Source organism: Schistocerca americana, chromosome 3 (genome assembly GCF_021461395.2).
Source record: "Schistocerca americana isolate TAMUIC-IGC-003095 chromosome 3, iqSchAmer2.1, whole genome shotgun sequence".
NCBI lineage: Eukaryota > Metazoa > Arthropoda > Insecta > Orthoptera > Acrididae > Schistocerca > Schistocerca americana.
The window spans coordinates 406855191-406875605 of NC_060121.1; the positions used below are offsets into that span (position 1 = coordinate 406855191).

The 20415-nt window shown below is 39.0% G+C and overlaps 1 protein-coding gene across 2 annotated transcripts in view; it reads left to right on the forward strand.

Moving 5' to 3' along the window:
* Nucleotides 1-20415, forward strand: part of LOC124605221 (ecto-NOX disulfide-thiol exchanger 2) — a 219903-nt gene that overhangs the window by 176126 nt on the left and 23362 nt on the right. The gene's annotated exons all lie outside the window — the stretch shown is intronic.

The following is a 20415-nucleotide window of genomic DNA, read 5'->3' on the forward strand; positions in this document are numbered from 1 at the left end:
CAGGCATCGGCCAAACGACTTGGAAGATAACAAAAAAAGTGAAAATAGAAGGAAACAAAACCAAACATTCAACACAAACCAAAAGAAATTTTACCAGACAATAGTTAACACACACATTAAAATAGACAATCCACCAAACATAAGAGACATGGAACACTTCTGGAGCAACATATGGTCAAACCTGGTGCAACATAACAGGCATGCACAGTGGATACAAGCAGAAACAGACACATACAAGATGATATCACAAATGCCTGAAGTGATAATATTACAACTTGAAGTCACCCGAGCAATTAATTCTACGCACAATTGGAAAGCCCCTGGAAAAGATAAAATAGCAAATTTCTGGCTAAAGAAGTTCACCTCAACACATTCACATCTAACTAAATTATTTAACAGTTACATTGCAGACCCATACACATTCCCTGATACACTTACACATGGAATAACTTATCTGAAACCTAAACATCAAGCAGACACAGCAAACCCAGCTAAGTATCGCCCCATAACATGCCTACCAACAATATACAAAATATTAACTTCAGTAATTACACAGAAATTAATGACACATACAACACAGAACAAAATTATAAATGAAGAACAAAAAGGCTGTTGCAAAGGAGCACGAGGATGTAAAGAGCAACTGATAATAGATGCAGAGGTGACATATCACACTAAAACTAAACAAAGGTCGCTACACTACGCATACATTGATTACCGAAAAGCTTTTGATAGTGTACCCCACTCATGGTTACTACAAATATTGGAAATATACAAAGTAGATCCTAAATTGATACAGTTCCTAAACATAGTAATGAAAAATTGGAAAACCACACTCAATATCCAAACAAATTCAAATAATATCACATCACAGCCAATACAGATTAAGCGTGGAATATACCAAGGAGACTCGTTAAGTCCTTTCTGGTTCTGCCTTACTCTGAACCCACTATCCAACATGCTAAATAATACAAATTATGGATACAATATTACTGGAACATACCCACACAAAATCACACATTTGCTATACATGGATGATCTAAAACTACTGGCTGCAACAAATCAACTACTCAACCAATTACTAAAGATAACAGAAGTATTCAGCAATGATATAAATGTGGCTTTTGGAACAGACAAATGTAAGAAAAATAGCATAGTCAAGGGAAAACACACTGAACAAGAAGATTACATATTGGATAACCACAGCAACTGCATAGAAGCGATGGAAAAAACAGATGCCTACAAATATCTAGAATACAGACAAAAATAGGAATAGATAATACAAATATTAAAGAAGAACTAAAAGAAAAATATAGACAAAGACAAACAAAAATACTGAAAACAGAATTGACAGCAAGAAACAAGACAAAAGCTGTAAATACCTATGCTATATCAATATTGACCTACTCATTTGGAATAGTGAAATGGAGTAACACAGACCTAGAAGCACTCAATACACTTACACGATCACAATGCCACAAATATAGAACACATCACATACTTTCAGCAACAGAAAGATTCACATTAAGCAGAAAGGAAGGAGGAAGAGGATTTATTGACATAAAAAACCTACATTATGAACAGGTAGACAATTTAAGAAAATTCTTTCTAGGACGAGCAGAAACTAGCAAAATACACAAAGCAATCACTCATATAAATACATCGGCTACACCATTGCAATTTCATAACCACTTCTACAACCCTTTAGATCACATAACATCAACAGATACGAAGAAAGTGAATTGGAAAAAGAAAACACTACATGGCAAGCACCCATATCATCTAACACAGCCACACATCGATCAAGACGCATCCAACACATGGCTAAGAAAAGGCTATATATACAGTGAGATGGAAGGATTCATGATTGCAATACAGGATCAAACAATAAACACGAGATATTACAGCAAGCATATTATTAAAGATCCCAATACCACAACAGATAAATGCAGACTTTGCGAACAACAAATAGAAACAGTAGATCACATCACAAGCGGATGCACAATACTAGCAAATACAGAATACCCCAGAAGACATGACCATGTAGCAAAAATATACATCAGCAACTTGCCATACAACATGAACTAATAAAACAACACGTTCCCACATACAAGTATGCACCACAGAATGTACTGGAGAATGATGAATACAAATTATACTGGAACAGAACCATTATAACAGATAAAACAACACCACATAACAAACCTGACATCATACTCACCAATAAAAAGAAGAAATTAACACAACTAATCGAAATATCCATATCTAATACAACAAATATACAGAAGAAAACAGGAGAAAAAATTGAAAAATACATTCAACTGGCTGAGGAAGTCAAGGACATGTGGCATCAGGATAAAGTTGACATTATACCGATTATACTATCAACTACAGGAGTCATACCACACAATATCCACCAGTACATCAACACAATACAGCTACATCCAAACTTATATATACAACTACAGAAATCTGTAATTATTGATACTTGTTCAATTACCCGAAAGTTCCTAAATGCAATGTAACATATACTGTACAGTTAAAAGGAAGTCACGCTTGATCAAGGTCTGCGTCACTTTCCATTTTTGACCAGACATAACGTCTGAGAAAAGAAAGAACAATAACAATAATAATAATAATAATAATAATAATAATAATAGTAGTAGTGTTTTAGATTTTCATCATTTGCCATATCATTTCATACAAAAAGTTAGGATCACCATCAGGAACTTGGTAACATAATAACAAACATAGCATTTATAGTGAATGGTTGGTATGATACCATTAATCTTATGCTCTCTCCAAACTACAAGACCCAGGATTGTCTGTAGGAATACCCTTCTTACTGAAACTTCCTGGCAATTATACAATTTGGAAGGTAGGAGACGAGGTACTGGCAGAAGTAAAGCTGTGAGTACCGGGCGTGAGTCGTGCTTCGGTAGCTCAGATGGTAGAGCACTTGCCCGCGAAAGGCAAAGGTCCCGAGTTCGAGTCTCGGTCGGGCACACAGTTTTAATAACTCACAGTCTGGCCCATACTCACAGTATGGGCCAGACCGAGTTGGTACTCCCATAATTATTTTCAGATTCACCTTCTACTCTCATATTTTGTGGGCTTATACCCAAAATGTCCTCACTAAGTTTCCCCAGTGCTTGTAGTGCTTTAATAACTGCGTGCCCGACCGTGACTCGAACTCGGGACCTTTGCCTTTCGCGGGCAAGTGCTCTACCATCTGAGCTACCGAAGCACGACTCACGCCCGGTACTCACAGCTTTACTTCTGCCAATACCTCGTCTCCTACCTTCCAAACTTTACAGAAGCTCTCCTGCGAACCTGCAGAACTAGCACTCCTGAAAGAAAGGATATTGCGGAGACATGGCTTAGCCACAGCCTGGGGGATGTTTCCAGAATGAGATTTTCACTCTGCAGCGGAGTGTGCGCTGATATGAAACTTCCTGGCAGATTAAATCTGTGTGCCCGACCGAGACTCGAACTCGGGACCTTTGCCTTTCGCGGGCAAGTGCTAAATGAGGAGGGGAGACATCCATCCTCACTTGATTAACAATCATACTCGTCACTGAACTCACAGTATGGACCAGACCGAGTTGGTACTCTCATAATTATTTTCAGATTCACCTTCTACTCTCATATTTTGTGGGCTTATACCCAAAATGTCCTCACTAAGTTTCCCCAGTGCTTGTAGTATCTTATCATGCAGCTCTACCACAGCTTCACTAATATGAAACTTTTAACTCACTCTGCCACCTGATACCCCTCAGCTCAGGCTCACAGATCTCTAGATTCAAAATCTAGTACCCTAACACCTTATCCATCATCATCCAGTACGAAAGCTTCTGAAATCCCACTTCCATCAGCCAAACATCCAAAGTCTTCTACTTGCATACATGTTTATATATTTTCATTATAAATTAGGCTTCATAAATCATGCATTTGAGGCTTCTCGGGAGCTGTGCTACGTCGTGCAGCACTGTGTTACACAAGCACAGTCAAGCTGCATGTGGCTGTTGAAATTGCTTGAGGTCATTGTGACTGTCCCAGAGCAGCCCAAAGAGCTAAAACACCAAGAAGAATCACTTCTTGGCTTTTGGCGGATCAGTGTTTTTAATTTTAAATTCTTTAATCATAGGATTGAAGGTCATCTTTATTGATACTAATAAACAGCACAATCACCAGTTACGCTTACATCCTCCTCTTGATCCCTGGACCGTTTTTGATGTCCTTTTGCTCTTCCCTTTACTTTAAATTTTGATAATGTGAATTTGTTGTTGCTGTTGTGGTCTTCCGTCCTGAGACTGGTTTGATGCAGCTCTCCACGCTACTCTATACTGTGCAAGCTTCTTCATCTACCAGTACCTAGTGCAACCTACATCCTTCTGAATCTACTTAGTGTATTCATCTCTTGGTTTCCCTCCACGATTTTTACCCTCCATGCTGCCCTCCAATACTAAACTGGTGATCCCTTGATGCCTCAGAACATGTCCTACCAACCAATCCCTTCTTCTAGTCAAGTTGTGCCACAAACTTCTCCTCTCCCCAATCCTATTCAATACTTCCTCATTAGTTATGTGATCTACCCATCTAATCTTCAGCATTCTTCTGTAGCACCACATTTCGAAAGCTTCTATTCTCTTCTTGTCCAAACTATTTATCGTCCATGTTTCACTTCCATACATGGCTACACTCCGTACAAATACTTTCAGAAACGACTTCCTGACACTTAAATCAATACTCGATGGTAACAAATTACTCTTCTTCAGAAATACTTTCCTTGCCATTGCCATTCTACATTTTATATCCTCTCTACTTCGACGATCATCAGTTATTTTGCTCCCCAAATAGCAAAACTCCTTTACTACTTTAAGTCTCTCATTTCGTAATCTAATTCCCTCAGCATGACCTGACTTAATTCGACTACATTCCATTATCCTTGAATTTATGAGGGCTGATTTCTGGCAGAAGGCTGTAAGTGTTGTTTTCTATACTGGGCTTTCTCCCTTTCTGTTGCCAGGTCAGCTAATACTTCCATTTTTGAATGAGGCTATCTAGTAATCCCAAAAGTTCTTTCATATATTACTTATTAGTTTATCATTTTTCACATTTCTCTTGTGATTCTTAACCCATACAAAATCACTAACCTTATATGATACTGGAACTCCCTTTTCCCATCTCTTTCTTCTCCTCCTCTCTCCTTCCTTAATCTGTGCTTTTCTAATATTTACTCCCAGCTAGGACACATCATCCTTACCCCGTGTTGACCATTCATTCTGTTCAAATATGGATTCCCCTTCAATTTACTTCCCTATCAGTTCTTTTGGTGAAATCTCCATTACAGTGTGTGACAATTCATTCATCACCTGCTCAAAGTCTTTTACCAAATCTAACTGCTTAGAATGTTTGTTGGCACAAGTGGTCTACATAATCTATCAATACGTAGTGCACACTTTCCCGAGGCATAAATTCCTGAAACTGCTTAACATTAAACTGAGTGCCATTGCCTGGTAATAAATTCTTGGGCTTACCTATGTTATCATCTCTTAGTTTGGAAATTATACTAAGTGTTGTTGCTTGTTTCAAAGGATACATTGTCAGTACCGTAGACAAACATTTTAAGGCGAGAAAGATGTACACCAAACCTTCCCTTCCTCTAGGCAGGGGACCAAAAACGTCCATGACCACCAAATCCCATAAAGCATCATGAATAATGGACTACAGTAAGATGTTCATCGTTGTTGTCTGTATTTTTACCTTTTGGCAAACTTCACAAGATTTTCTTAGCATACCATGACAAATTTCTAAAATAGTAGTACTTACTCATATGTAGGATTAATTTCTTTGGTCCAAAAGGCTTGTAACCCAGATGTAAATACCAAGTTGATAACGTAATATATTCATTTGAAATGCACAGTAACCATCTATTTGTTTTGTTATTCTTGTGAAATGGTAAGCTCTTGTATACTTCCCAGTTTACATTATCTTCATTTGGGTTTTGCTTAATATTTCATGTGCATCTGTTTAACATACAATTCTGATGTGCTAAGCCTAAATGAAGACAAAGGGATTTAATGTCCTTTTCATACTTGTTTACCTTCCAGAATAAATTCCAAAAATATCCTTGTTGTATATTCTGATTGGATAGCAATCCTCATGGTAGTTGGGTTAAAGCACCTGGTACCAGATTGTCTATGCCTTGGACATTCTGCAATGTGAAATCAAATTCTTGAAGGAACAAGCCCTACCTTGTAAGCCTGTTATGTAAGAGTCTAATTTTACATACTATTGTTTTATGTCTAGCTGAAGGGTAATGAAATTTAGAGATAGACCACACCACAGATAATGCTTCCTTTTTGGTGATACCATAATTCCTCTCGTGTTTGGTTAAAATTCTACTTGCAAAAGCTATTAGGTAATGCTAAATGCCTAAATCCGTGTATTTCTCTTGATAAATAAGGCATCCTAGGCCATAATATATTGCTTCCATTGCTAACTAGGATGGTAAATTAAAATCTGGAGGGGCTGGAAGTGGTGTTCATGCTAAACTCTCCCTTATTAAATTGAATTCTGATTTACAGTCCTGTGTACATTTCCAAGGTGTGTAATGTTTGAGTAATGCCATCAGGTATGGTGCATTTAGTACATAATTGCATATAAATTTTCTATAAAACCCAAACAAAGCTAAATATTATGTAAGTTTTCTCTTATTTGATGGTTCTGGATACTGGCTAATTGCATCTAATCTGCTTGGGTTTGTTTAATCTCTGCTGTATTTATAATGTGCCCAAGAAATTTTACCTCACCTGTACCAAACCGTGACCTTGATAGCTTGCTTATTAGGGAATTTAATATTGAAAATAGCTCTTCTAGGATCTGAGGATGTTCTGATCAATTTTAGACACTGTTCCCATATAATCTACATAGATTATGATCTTGTCCCTCAAGACGCCTTCTATAGCATTATCCAATGCTCCAATAAAAACAGAAGGTAAAACTTTGAATTGGTAAGATCTACCATCAAAATGAAAAGCAATGTATTTTCACGACTCCACATATAGCAGTATTTGCCAGTAACTACCCTTACGTTTATAGTAATTATGTATTTCATTCCCATAAATCTAGTTAATAATTCCTCATTGACAGAGTGTCTGTCTCATTCAGCTTCAGTTACTCTGTTCACTGTTCTTATGTCAAGTACAAGTCATACTGATACATCAGATTTCATAACTACAACTAAAGGGTTATTGTAAACTATCAGAGGGTTCAGTAACATTCCATATTAATATTTTGTTAATCGTTCTGTTAATCTCATGACATACTGAGCTTTTTGCTGCCACTGGAATTGAGTATGGTTTTATAAAAGATGGTGTATGAGGCAATATCTTTAACAAAGAAAACAATCCTTCTGAAAAAATAGTAAACAGGCAGTCAGTTGCAGATTGGAAGGTTTATTAAACCACTTTATCATGGTTTCTACATTTATAAAAATATCTTCATCAGAAGGAAATACTGACAACTGGATTACATGTTGTGGCAGAGGTACATTATAATATAGCCAAAAGGCTTCAGTCAAACATAAAATTTCACCTCTATAGCAAATTAAAACATACACAACATGGTTACTATGGAGGGGAAATTTTATATATGATTGTCGACTTTCAACTATATTTTAACGCATCCTTGCCACAACATGTAATCCAGTTGTCAATACTTCCTTTTAAAGAAGAATTTTATAAATGTTGAAACCATGGTATACTGGTTTTAATAGACCTCCAATTTGCAACTGATTGACTGTTTACTATTTCTACTAGAAGATATCATTCTACAGTTGTTGCTCCAGCCATGAACAAAATTTCAAACAGTATCTATAAGAACTCCTGGCTCAGCAAAACAATGCTTATGTGCTTTCTTAGGCTGGTATTACATTATCAAATTTCTTTGACAAAGATCTTTTACGTAGCACTAAAAAGGGGTATTACACTGTCATCATATTTTTTCATCGGAGTTCTAGATGGTAGACAACAACAACATCATGTTATGAGCTGCAGCTGCTTGTACCACAATTGTATTTGAAAGAGAAGTGGCGGAGAAAAAGGTGAACATACTTGGCTGAAGCCATGGGTTTTACGTTGAGATAGTAAAAGCATTCAGCAAAATTTGTTACGAGAGCAGCAAATGGTGGATATCAATTATATATAAATTACTTACTAATGGATGAGAGCGCATTTCAGTGCTTGCTCAATAAAGTAGCTTCTCGTATTACAAAGCAGAATACTCACTTGAGGAAAAGCTATATTTGCAGAAGACAGGCTCACCATAATACTGCCATTTTTTACTACAGGAGAGAGACAGAGAGAGAGAGAGAGAGAGAGAGAGAGAGAGAGAGAGAGAGCTACTCTAGCTAACAATACAGCACTTGAATACAAGTGTGTATTAACCAAAATAATCCCTTGAAGCAATTTATAAAGCACTGAAGGAGAAATATCGGAATGTAAACAGGTGTTTAGCATACTATATGGGCATTAAGAAGTATTTTTATTTTTTAATAATTTAATTAATAAAATTGGTATTCCAACATTTACAAAATTTCTAAAATGTACTAAACAGATGAAGCACTTTCTTACTTGTGGCATCCAGAATTCAAAATCAGACAACGCAGAATTGAGAGCTAAGATTTTTGTTTTATTTTAGAGTGTGCCCTTCTCCTCTATTCTGCCTTGCTGAAAAGCTGAATGTTTCTAGATTTAGAGGTGAATAGCTGTAGCTGTGATTGTGGATTTGAAGTCACCTGCAGCATATCCCACCACCCTCTCAGCACATGATTAATAGCATGCACTGTGCCCTTGCTCACCCTCACCCCAGTCGAAGCAATGTTACTAAAAAGAGTCAAAGGAACACAACAACCAAACTTTCCAGCCATGATACAAACACACTACAGACTTCGAATAGCTGTACGATGCCAGTGTTCCAAGCATTTACATTTCACATTGCACTGAACAGAAGACGAACGACTTTTATGATCAGATCTATGGTGAGGCCCTGGATTGGATCTTATTTCTTTGACGAAAAGGTGAGATTCGATACACTATCAAATTTCATTTACATAAATATTTGACATATCAACCTTGAAAAGCAAATATGGGCCATAGCAGAGATGACAAATCTTTCTTTTCCTGTGATGTTAATCCTGAAGATTTACAAATATAATTGTTAGTAAACTGCCAGAGATGCTGGTAGGCACAGATGTGTGCCCCCTATGCAGGACTGCTTGATGTTGTGAAATACTGATCTGATTGGCTCTGTGATTTGTGTATTAAAATTGTCATTTTAGAATGTGGAAAATAAATGTCATTCCAGGAAGACCTACAGAAGTCATTTTCAAATTTTACTTCATGTGAAGGAATGGAAAGAAAACATTTGTAACAAAACAGTTTATCAGTTAAATTCTTCAATTTAGTGATATCAGAAGAACAGAGAAAAACTCTCTGTTTATCAGAAAGAAATTGTTTATTGTGCTATCATTACCATTTAAAAGTCATCAGTGAAGAACCAGAACATATTTGCTAAAGAGAATACTTGCAGGAAAGTGCTAGTAAATAGCTCTTTACACAAACAAAATAATTTCAGAAGGGGGGAAATGGCGCAGTGCAGGCAGCACATAAAGACTCGTGGGATAAATTTGTAGCTAATTGTAGAGGTTGTGCAAGTGGAGGATGGTGGCTCAGGTTGGGTCAGAAGCTGCTCAGTGGTAGCAGAAACCCTTTATTAATTTATTACAAGCTCAAACCCACATCTGCTGCTGGCTAAAAGATGGGTCTCAAGCCATGGGACACATGGCAGCACAGTGTTGTGCAAGTGCAGCAGAACAAATAGTATGACGTGACTCACATAGTACAGCATGCTGTTGCATCTGTGCGAAATAAGTATGCTCGTGCTGCATTGAGGAAGGACTGTCAACTGTAATTATGGCCTTGTGGAACTCGGAGCATCAAGCATTCGCCTTTGAGGTGTATTTAAAAAAATACACCCATCTCTCTTCAGAGAGTCTTTCATCATCATTTCAAATTGAAATGATATGATAAATTCCTGTATCATTGGACAATTGTACAATGAGTGGAACACTGCACCTTGTGCAAAGAAGAAAAGACCAAGGTGACAAAGGACAGTGGATCGCAGAACGAGTGGAGAAGATGCAGCAAAGACTCATCCCAAGTCCTCACTAGTCTGCTGTCAGATGTGCCTTGGCACTAACAATGTCAGATCATTCCGTGGGGTGCATAATCTCAGTTTCAACCCATACAAATTGCAGATCGTATAGAAAATAAACAAACAAGATAATGTTGCCAACAAACTATTAGGTGCACTTCCTGAAACTTTTAGCAGCTTATCATCAGATGTGAAAAAATATACTGATGGCGTCACTTAGATGGTGGTGTAAACAAACAGAATTACTGGTAATGGGCAACACTTAACCAAGATAACCCTTGTCAACTGCATGAGAAACAACTGCAGAAGCTTTTGTTCACCACCTGGAGGATTGCATATAAGGTGATGGTGTTGTGTTTAAAAATAAGTAAAGGGAGTATATAGTATGTAATGGCATATACCTTGTTTGTTTTCAATGTGTGTTTCAATAAATTCATCGGTTTGTTTCAAAGTTCTGTTCTTTCTGAATTCTTCTATTCATTCTGATGGACCCTGAAGTAGGACATGGGCCATAGCCCATTCTTGCACTATAGACAGTCACAGCCAGTGACCAAGCTGCATCATGGCTGATGCAGCATGGTGACACAGCCTGCTGAGTGTGAGACAGCTAAGAACCACTCAGCCATGGCATGTGGACGGCGTAGATATCCAAGCAGCATACCCTGAACAAATGGCTTCTGGTGGTTACTGGCACCTGAGAGTACCCCAGTTGCTCTGTGATTAAGTGGGCCTCAGTTTGACCCTCAGTTTGTCAGGTAGCAGCCAGACCCACTCCCAGCTGCAGCTGGAAGTGAGGCGCGCCCCCACACACACGCACCAAGTAGTTCAATCAGGATGATGACAGAGCACTGGCTACCTCTCAGCACAGGCGGACTGTATGTCGGTTGAAGACTCGATGGTTCACCGCTTTGATTGATGTCCAGCCTGCCAGGATGGCTAGTATTTTTACAGACAAAAGCAGGTTTGTTATGATGTGGCCATGACAGATGTCAGGTAATCTGCATGATAAAATGTTTGTTGTTTCAGTAATCAGTAGGGCGTTAGCTGGCCAGTGGATGCAGACACCCAGTGAGTGACTTGCTGCAATGCTGTGCCAGCATAATGCCGCAAGTGGTCCATGTGGCATCAAACTCCCTTACCTAGGCCTCTTTCATTACAATCCACCCTTCTTCAAAGAATTTGGTCACCCCAAATTCTCTCTGCTGCTCTAGGTGGAACTAGCTAATCAATATTGTTTGTTTTTAATATAAAACTGCAGGTAGAAAGTTGGTAGGGGTTGGATGTTCTCGACTCTACACCTGAGATAGTATTGGACAGTGCTTATCACTAGTAAAATCATGAGTATGACTGATGGTGCTTGATATGATGCTGTTGTATGTCCCCAAACAGTTGCTTCATCGAAATTCAACCATTCTGCGTGGGTGCTAAATGGTCCATGGAGGGGAGAAAGGTTGAGTCCAGGGAAGTGTTCAGGTTGGCTGGGTTTTCTCTAGGTAGAATTTCAAATGGAAGATCATCATCATCAGCAGCAGCAGCAGTGTTCTGCCCTAGGGCAGGTCTTCACATTTAGCTCTCCATGCAGTCCTGTCATTTGCCACCTTCTTCATTTTCTCATAAAGGTTTCCTATCCTTATACTACCCACCATCTGATATTTTTTGTGTTCTCTTCTTCTGCCATTCATCATCCCTTCCATAGCACCCATCAGTAAACAATCACTTCTGATCCAGTGTCCAAGCCAGTTGTGTTTCCTCATCCTGATTACCTTTAAAGTTTCTCTCTCTTTCCCCACTCTTCTCAACACCTTCTCATTTCTCACTTTGTTTATCCATTTTATCCATTCCATTCTCCTCCAAATCCACATATCAAATGCTTCTATTCATCTTTCTTCCTCTTTCCTCTCTATTCATCTTTCTTCCTCTTTCCTCTCTATTCATCTTTCTTCCTCTTTCCTCTCTATTCATCTTTCTTCCTCTTTCCTCTCCATTCATCTTTCTTCCTCTTTCCTCATTGTCCATGTGTCAGCTCCGAATAATACCATGCTCCATATAAAGCAGTTCGCCAGTCTCTTCCTCCGGTCCCTGCCCATGCACCCACAGAGATGCCTCCTTTTATTATTATAAAATGCCTCCTTGGCAATTGCTATACATGTTTCCACCTCCTTACTACATCTCATGTCGTCCTGAATTATGCTTCTGATATTTGAAAGCACTAACTTGTCTTGTCCTAACTTTATAACTGTTCTTATTTTTGGAAGGCTAGGTAGACAGAATAAAGAATAAAAAATAATAATCTACATTGATACTCTGCAGTCCACCGTAAGGCAAGTGGCGGAGGATACCCCATACCACTACTAGTCATTTACGTTCCTGTTCCACTTGCAGATAAAATGAGGGAGAAATACTGTCTGTATGAGCCCTAATTTTTCGTATCTTAACTTCGTGGTCCTTATGTGCAATGTATGTTGGAGGTAACAATCATTGTACAGTCAGCTTCAAATGTCAGTTTCCTAAATTTTCTCAGTAGTGTGCCTCAGAAAGAACATTGCCTTCCATCCAGGGCTTCCCATTTGAATTCCCGAAGCATCTTCCATTAATCCGTCCTAGTCCAGATCCCAAACACTCACGCACTACTCAAGAATAGGTTGCACTAGCATCCTATGTGCTGCATCCTTCACAGATGAAGCACACTTTCCTAGAACTGTCCCAATGAGCCAAAGTCGACTATTCACTTTTCCTACCACAATCCTCATGTGCTTGTCCCATTTCATATCACTTTGCAACATTACGTCCAGATATTTAAATGACCTGACTGTGTCAAGCAAGACACTAATAATGTTGTATCCAAACATTATGGGTTTATTTTTCCTACTCATCCACATTAACTTACAATTTTCTACATTTAGAGCTAGTTGCTGTTCATCACACCAACTAGAAATTTTGTCTAAGTCATCTTGCATCCTTCTATAGTCACTCAACATCGACACCTTACTATACACCACAGCATCATAAGCAGACAACTGCAAATTGTTGCTCATCCTGTCTGCCAAATAATTTATGTATGTGGAGACTTCTTTAACAGCCTATAATGGCGCAACATGTCAAATGCTTTCCAGAAATCTAGAAATATGGATTCTGCCTGTTGCCTTTCATCCATAGCTCACAGTATATCATGTGACAAAAGGGCAAGCTGAGTTTTGCATGAGCAATGCAGCAATGCTTTCTAAAACCATGCTGATTTGTGGACATAATGTTCTCAGTCTCAATAAAATGTATTATAATCAAACTGCGAGTGTGTTCAAGGATTCTGCAGCAAACTGATGTTAGGGATATTGGTCTGTAATTTTAAGGGTCCGTTCTTTTGTCCTTCTTATGCACAGGAGTCACCTGTGCTTTTTCCTGGTCACCTTCGACTTTGCGCTGGGTGAAAGATTCGCAATAAATGCGAGCTAAGTAAGGGGCCAGTGATGTAGAGTCCTCTTTGAAAAACTGAATTGGGATTCCACCTAAGGACATCACACACATCCATGCCTGAGGCAGGATTCGAACCTGCGACCGTAGCAGTCGCACGGTTCCAGGCTGTAACGCCTAGAACCGCTTGGCCACCCCGGCCGGCTGTATAATTCTCCTGTACAATTTCTTGAATGTGAAATTTAAAACATCAGCTTTTGTTTTACTATCTTCAACTGTCACACCAGACTGGTCAACAAGTAACTGGATGGAAACCTTAGACCCACTCAGCGATTTTACATAGGACGAGAATTTTCTCAGGTTCTCTTCCAGATCTTTGGCTAAGGTATGATGGTGGTAGTAGTTGTATCTTTTCGCAGATGCACGAATCTCTATGAACCTTTGCTTGTCATCATTTGCACATTCTCTTTTGAATCAAGAATGCAATGGCCTCTGCTTCCTCAGCATTTTCCAAATCTCATAAGCCATGGTAGTCTTTACTGTCCTTAATCCCCTTGTTGTTAGGCACATAATTCTACAGGTTAAGATTTCCAGTCTGCTTAAACTTTGCCCATAATTCCTCTACATCCTTCTTACTGGAACTAAGTGATGTCAGTTCACTGTCTAAGTGAGATGCTACCAACTGCTTGTCTGCTCTTTCTAGCAGAAACACTCTCCTAGCCTTCTGAACTGATTTATTAACTTTCATAACCATAGTTGCTACATGACATCATGGTCACTTATCCCCATTTCTATACTACCGTTGTCGATAAGGTCTGGCCTATTTGTAGCTACGAGGTTCAAAAAGTACTTCGTTTGACTGTCTGTCTGTACCCCTGCAATGAATCCGTAGACACCACTGTCCACGCTCAGTAGGTTAATGTCCGCTCCAACTAGTAATGCATGATTTGTGTATTCACGTGCTACTGACCATTCTTTGAATGACTCTAGAACTGTCACAGCAGAACCAGGTGGCCTGTAAAAACATGCAACACACAATTGACAGTACCTTTTCTGCTTCTGCTGACAAAGCGTTTGGTTTTTGTGAATACCCAGTGTTATCTACGAAATGCCACATTCCCATACTACTTAAGTATGACAAAAGACATCAAGTAAACATACACCTTTTCGAAGTCCAAAGTGAGCAATGTCTTGTGAATTCATGCCGATATAAGGATACTCGTGTCAGAGGTACTTTATATTTTATTAAAATAGACTTTCATTGGAAGGTTATCGTCTTAAACTGTATTTCATTTGTATTAGTACACTTCATATTTTAATAGCATTTTCCATCAGTTTATTGGACTCAACAGTAAACATCAGAGAGGAATCAATCGTCAACAAAATATTCTTGTACTGTCTGACAATGCTCAGATAGTTTACCAATTCCATGCCTGTGGAAGCTTACTGGTTCTGAGTTTAAAGTGGTGTCAAACCAGATCTGGACTGCAGTTTCATCGAGAAATGAATTTTCATGGCAGCAGTTTTCTTGGTCATTTTTCTTACACTGTGGCTGAAAGGTGTCTCAATTGTTGGCAAGAAAGACCAGTTAAGATGGACACATCCCTTGGGAGGAGTTCATAGTACATAATAGTCTTTTTGAGCCATATGCAAAATATTATTTTCACGCTGCCCATTGGTCAAGTATATGTCTTTAGTTAGAGTTCAACCACTAATTTCTTCTACAGAAGTTAACATAAACAATCATAACTCTTAACTAGTAACATTATTGCATAGGACTGCTCAGTGAGCAAACTGATGACTTTCAAACAAATATGCTGTAATATTTACCCCTTTAGCTATCGTTGCTGTGGATTAGAGCCTGCAGTACTCCTACACCCAGTATTTGAACCTTCCCTGTTGAATGCAAATGTCATGCGACAGTTAAATAGTCACACTTCATCACATGTCAGTTCTTGATATTTCCTGAATGTAGAAAATCACTCATGTTAGAACAGTGTTCTTCAAACTAGAATATCCTTTTCTGATGTGTTTAGACAAGAAGTTGTCACCTTACACACAATACAAAGATTTTGAGCTGCTACTGCTGCTTTCACATCTGTATTAAACAAAAAAAAACGAACAGTTTGTCACAGAAGTTAGACCTTTTTCTACTTGTGACTACTTCACAACACTTAAACATTGATAAGTTCAGAGTATGCAAAATCCAATACTGAAGTGCAAGATAAATATTTAAACTTTAAACAAGAAAATGACAGTAATAAGTACACTAATAGTGCTGCACTGTGGACGACTGGTTGGATGGTAGCCAGTTCTGTGTGAATTGGGCCCTAGGCCGCCTGTCTGCAGAGCCTTCGGCATTGCCATGTGTTTTCCCAGTTCAGTGTACTACTTCAAAATTAAACTCACTAAGCAGTAAAACCCATTGTGTTAAAGCAACTAGTTAGGTATGTAAGGTTCATCAGCCACTTTAATGGTGCATGGCCTGTTGTGACTTTGAAATGCTTACCATACAGGTAGCAACAGAAATATATACCATAAACCAGGTTGGGTATCCCCTTCCCTGTAGCTGAATAATTCTTTTCTGCTTTATTTAACATAGGCTATCATGTGCTCAGCCCCATTTATCTCCTTGCTTAGCACTCGCCCTAAAGCATGGTTTTGGCAGCACAATGTAGTGTGAACTGTTTTTGATAATCCAGAAGAGTGACTACAGAATCGGATATTAGTACGTCCTTTAAATGCTCAAAGACATGCTTGGAATATGGAGTCCCTCCTACTCATGTGCATTAATTTACATTTTCATACATTTAAGCATGCTGCCATTTGTCGCACCAACTATAAATTAAGTCAGAGTCATCTTGTATTCTCCTACAGTCATTTAATGATGACACATTCCCATACACAACAGTGTCATCGACAGACAGCTCTAGATTGCTACTCACCCTGTCTGTCATATCATTTATGTATATAGAGTGTAATAGTAGTCCTATTACACTTACCTGGGACACTCCCTGTGTTTGATTAACACTCATTTTCAAGGACACTATAATGGGTTCTATTACTTAAGAAATCTTCGAGCATCTCAAATCTCTGGGAACTTAATCTGCATACTTGAACCTTCGTTAACTGTCTGCAGAGAAAAGGGCAGGCTGAGTTTCGCACAAGTGATGCTTTCTAAATCTGTGCTGATTTGTGGGCAGAAGATTTTCTGTCTTGAGGAAATTTATTACATTTGAACTCAGAATAAGTTCAAGAATACTTTAGCTAACCAATTAGGTCTGTAATTTTGCAGGTTCATTCTTTTACCCTTCTTATACACGAGTCACCTGCACATTTTTACAGTTGCTGGGCAAGAAATTTATGATAAATGCAACCTAAGTAAGGAGCCAATGCCATAAAGCTGTCGAGTACTTTCTTTAAAATCGAATTTCGGATTCCATCCAGGCCTGATGACGTCTTCTTCTTCTTCTTCTTCTTCTTCTTCTTCTTCTTCTTCTTTTCAGTTGCTTCTCTATGCCACGGCTACCTTTTAATGTGTCCTCCATATGAGAGTTTGTGTGACGGTCAAACAATGGTATGTTTCTACATTCCTCTTGCATGAATGATTCCTTAAACATGACATTTAAAACTTCTGCTGTCCTCTATTGCCACACCGTACTGATCGATAAGTGACTGGGTTAATCGTCTTCAGTCCACTTAGTGATTTCACAAAGGACCAGAATTATCTCAGGTTCTCGGCAAGATCTTTCGTCAAGGTGTGATCGCTAAGGTATGACGGGGGAAGTTGTATGCTGTGTGCATAGATCTTCTTACAGACACACGAATTTTTACTAATTTTTGCCTGTTGACATCTGAAAGTTCTTTTTTGAACTGAGAGTGAGCAATGTCTGCTTTCTTAGCATTTTCTGAATTTTATTATTTAATCATTGGTAGGTCTTTTCCATCCATAACCCATTTACTATGCACTTACTTATGGATGGCATGATTTACAATCGCTTTAAATTTTGCCAATAATATTTATAATATAATATAATATAAAATAATATTTCACCTAGGCCTGCTGCTTTCCTGAAGGGCACTAAATTCGGAAATGTTGTTTTTATTACTTTGACAGATCACTGTCAACGTTTTTACAGACAAACTGTCTTTATTTTATACATGGTCTGAGTTCACTCTTTGCTTATCGATTGGAGAACATTCATCAGAGAACAACCACAGTTGTAAAATTATGACATTGCCCCAGGGTATCCAAAGTTTCTGTTATGTTTGGCATGGTTATGCATCTTATGCTGATTCAAATATTGATAGTCACAATGGCACCCATAAGTATCTGAAATTTTTTTACAGTAACTACTGGATTGCCCCAATCACTACTACTCTCTTCCTATACATTGGTGGTTCATTCCCAGTGGAAATCCTACACTGTAATATTGGCATAGTTAGCAGTTGTCTGAGACCCAGTTTTTCCATTGCCTCCTTATCCTTCTCTTGCAAATATACACTTTGTCCCACAGTGCAGCTAAATTGGCAGACTGTCATGGCTTAGAACACTTTACACTGAAATCTCTGCTAAGTCTAGTCCTCTGCCACTTACAGGTTGATACTGTGATAGTTCCACTTCCTGTGATCCAAAATTATGTAGGCTGATGGACACTACCCAACTGCCACTTGCACAAAAGCTAAACTGTGGCGTACCAAGAACTGTGCTTTGTCTATGAGGGTGGTTTGAAAAGTTCTCGGAATCACCACGAGAGGTCAGCGCTAGCGCAACGAGTTGTTCGTGTGATATTCATTGGACTGTTGCCTGTAAACACGTGCCATGTCAGTGCTCTTGTAAGAGAGCTGTGGCAGTGACATGGCTCTGTTGTTGTTCCCGCGTAGTGCTTTGCAAAGATGGAGCAGTGATTAAGTACTTCATAAAGGAAGGTATGAAAGCATAGGACATTCATGCCAATTTCCAGAATACACAGGGGGACTCCGCTCCTTCATGTTCAGCTGTTGCCAAGTGGACAAATGAATTTAAATTGGGTTGGGAGAGCTTAGATGATGATCCACGCAGTGGTCGGCCAAGATGTCACTACTCGAGAAATCATTGCAAAACTGCACAAAATGGTCATGGAGGTTCGCCGACTGAAAGTGCGTGAAATTACTCACGCTTGCCAGATGTCATCTGAAAGGGTATATTACTTTTAACTGTAGTATTAGAAATTAAAAAATTATCTGCAAGATGGGTGCCGCAACTCTTGACGTTGGATCAAAAACGCATGAGAATGGGCGTATCGGAACAATGTTTGGCCATTTTAGGCGAAATGAACAAGAGTTTCTGCACCAGTTTGTGACCACAGATGAAACTTGGGCGCACTACTAGACCTCAGAGACAAAACAATAGTTAAAGCAGTGGAAACATGATGATTCTCCACCACCAAAGAAGGCAAAGGCAATTCCTTTGGCGGGAAAGATCATGACATCAGTATTCTCGAATGCGAAGGGGATTCTGTTTGTAGATTATGTCCCCACTGGGCAAACATTTTCTGGAAAATACTATGCTAACCTCCTGGACAAATTGCAACAAAGATATGTGAAAAAAGGCCAGGTTTAGCAAGGAAGAAAGTCGCCTTCCATCAAGTCATTGCTCACTCGCACACAAGTGCTGTCGCCATGGCAAAATTAGACAAACTAAGGTATGATTTGTTGCCACATCTGCCTTATTCATCTGATATGGCTCCGTCAGACTTCCATCTCTTCCCAAAACTGAAAATTTTTCTTGGTGGATGAAGATTCACTTCAAATGAAGAATTGATAGCCAGGGTTGACTACTGTTTTGTAGGCCTGGAGGAAACTCATTTTCAAAATGGCATCAAGGCACAGGAGCATTGTTGGACCAAGTGCATTAATCTACAAGGAGACTACATTGAAAAATTAGGAAGTTTCAGTGATGTAAGTACTTTTTTTTCTATTCCGTTCCGAGAACTTTTCAAACCACCCTCGTAGCTCCTTGTTTTCTACCAGGGTCCAACAATACACAATATATTAAATGGCCCGGCCGGAGTGGCCGAGCAGTTCTAGGCGCTTCAGTCTGGAACCGCGCAACCGCTACGGTCGCAGGTTCGAATCCTGCCTCGGGCATGGATGTGTGTGATGTCCTTAGGTTAGTTAGGTTTAAGTAGTTCTAAGTTCTAGGGGACTGATGACCTCAGAAGTTGAGTCCCATAGTGCTCAGAGCCACTTGAACCATTTTTATTAAATGGCAAGTCTGCTTCTACATCCATTCAGACTAGTTTCCTTGAACCATTTGGTATTTCACCATGTGCAGTTTAGTTGGCTTTCCTGATGTCTGAGACATACCTTCTGGATTTATGATTTTTCTGTTAGTAAAACCTAAACAGAATGGATCTCCTGTGTAGCTGTACTATTTGCTGTTCCAAATCAATGTTGGTGTGATGGTTCCTCACAAAGTCCAGTCCAAGTACAGAATTGCAGCTTATGTCAATCCAGTAAAGTACTTCTGATGCAAGCCTGGAAGTCTTTCTCTCCCATTTGAAAGTTCATCCAAGCAGATCTCAGTGAGTGGATAATACCTCCATCAGAGCCACTTAACGTGCAGTGAAGGAGGTCCAACTCGTTTATACTAGGTATGCTGGGACTTACTATGGATACCTGTGAGACTGCTATTTCACATAAAAAGATGGTTAAACAGTAGTTTCCCATTGATTCAGCACATGGACATCCTGTGCTCACATTAACTGGGAACGCAGCACGATGGTGACATTGTTCCCCTTTTGTTTT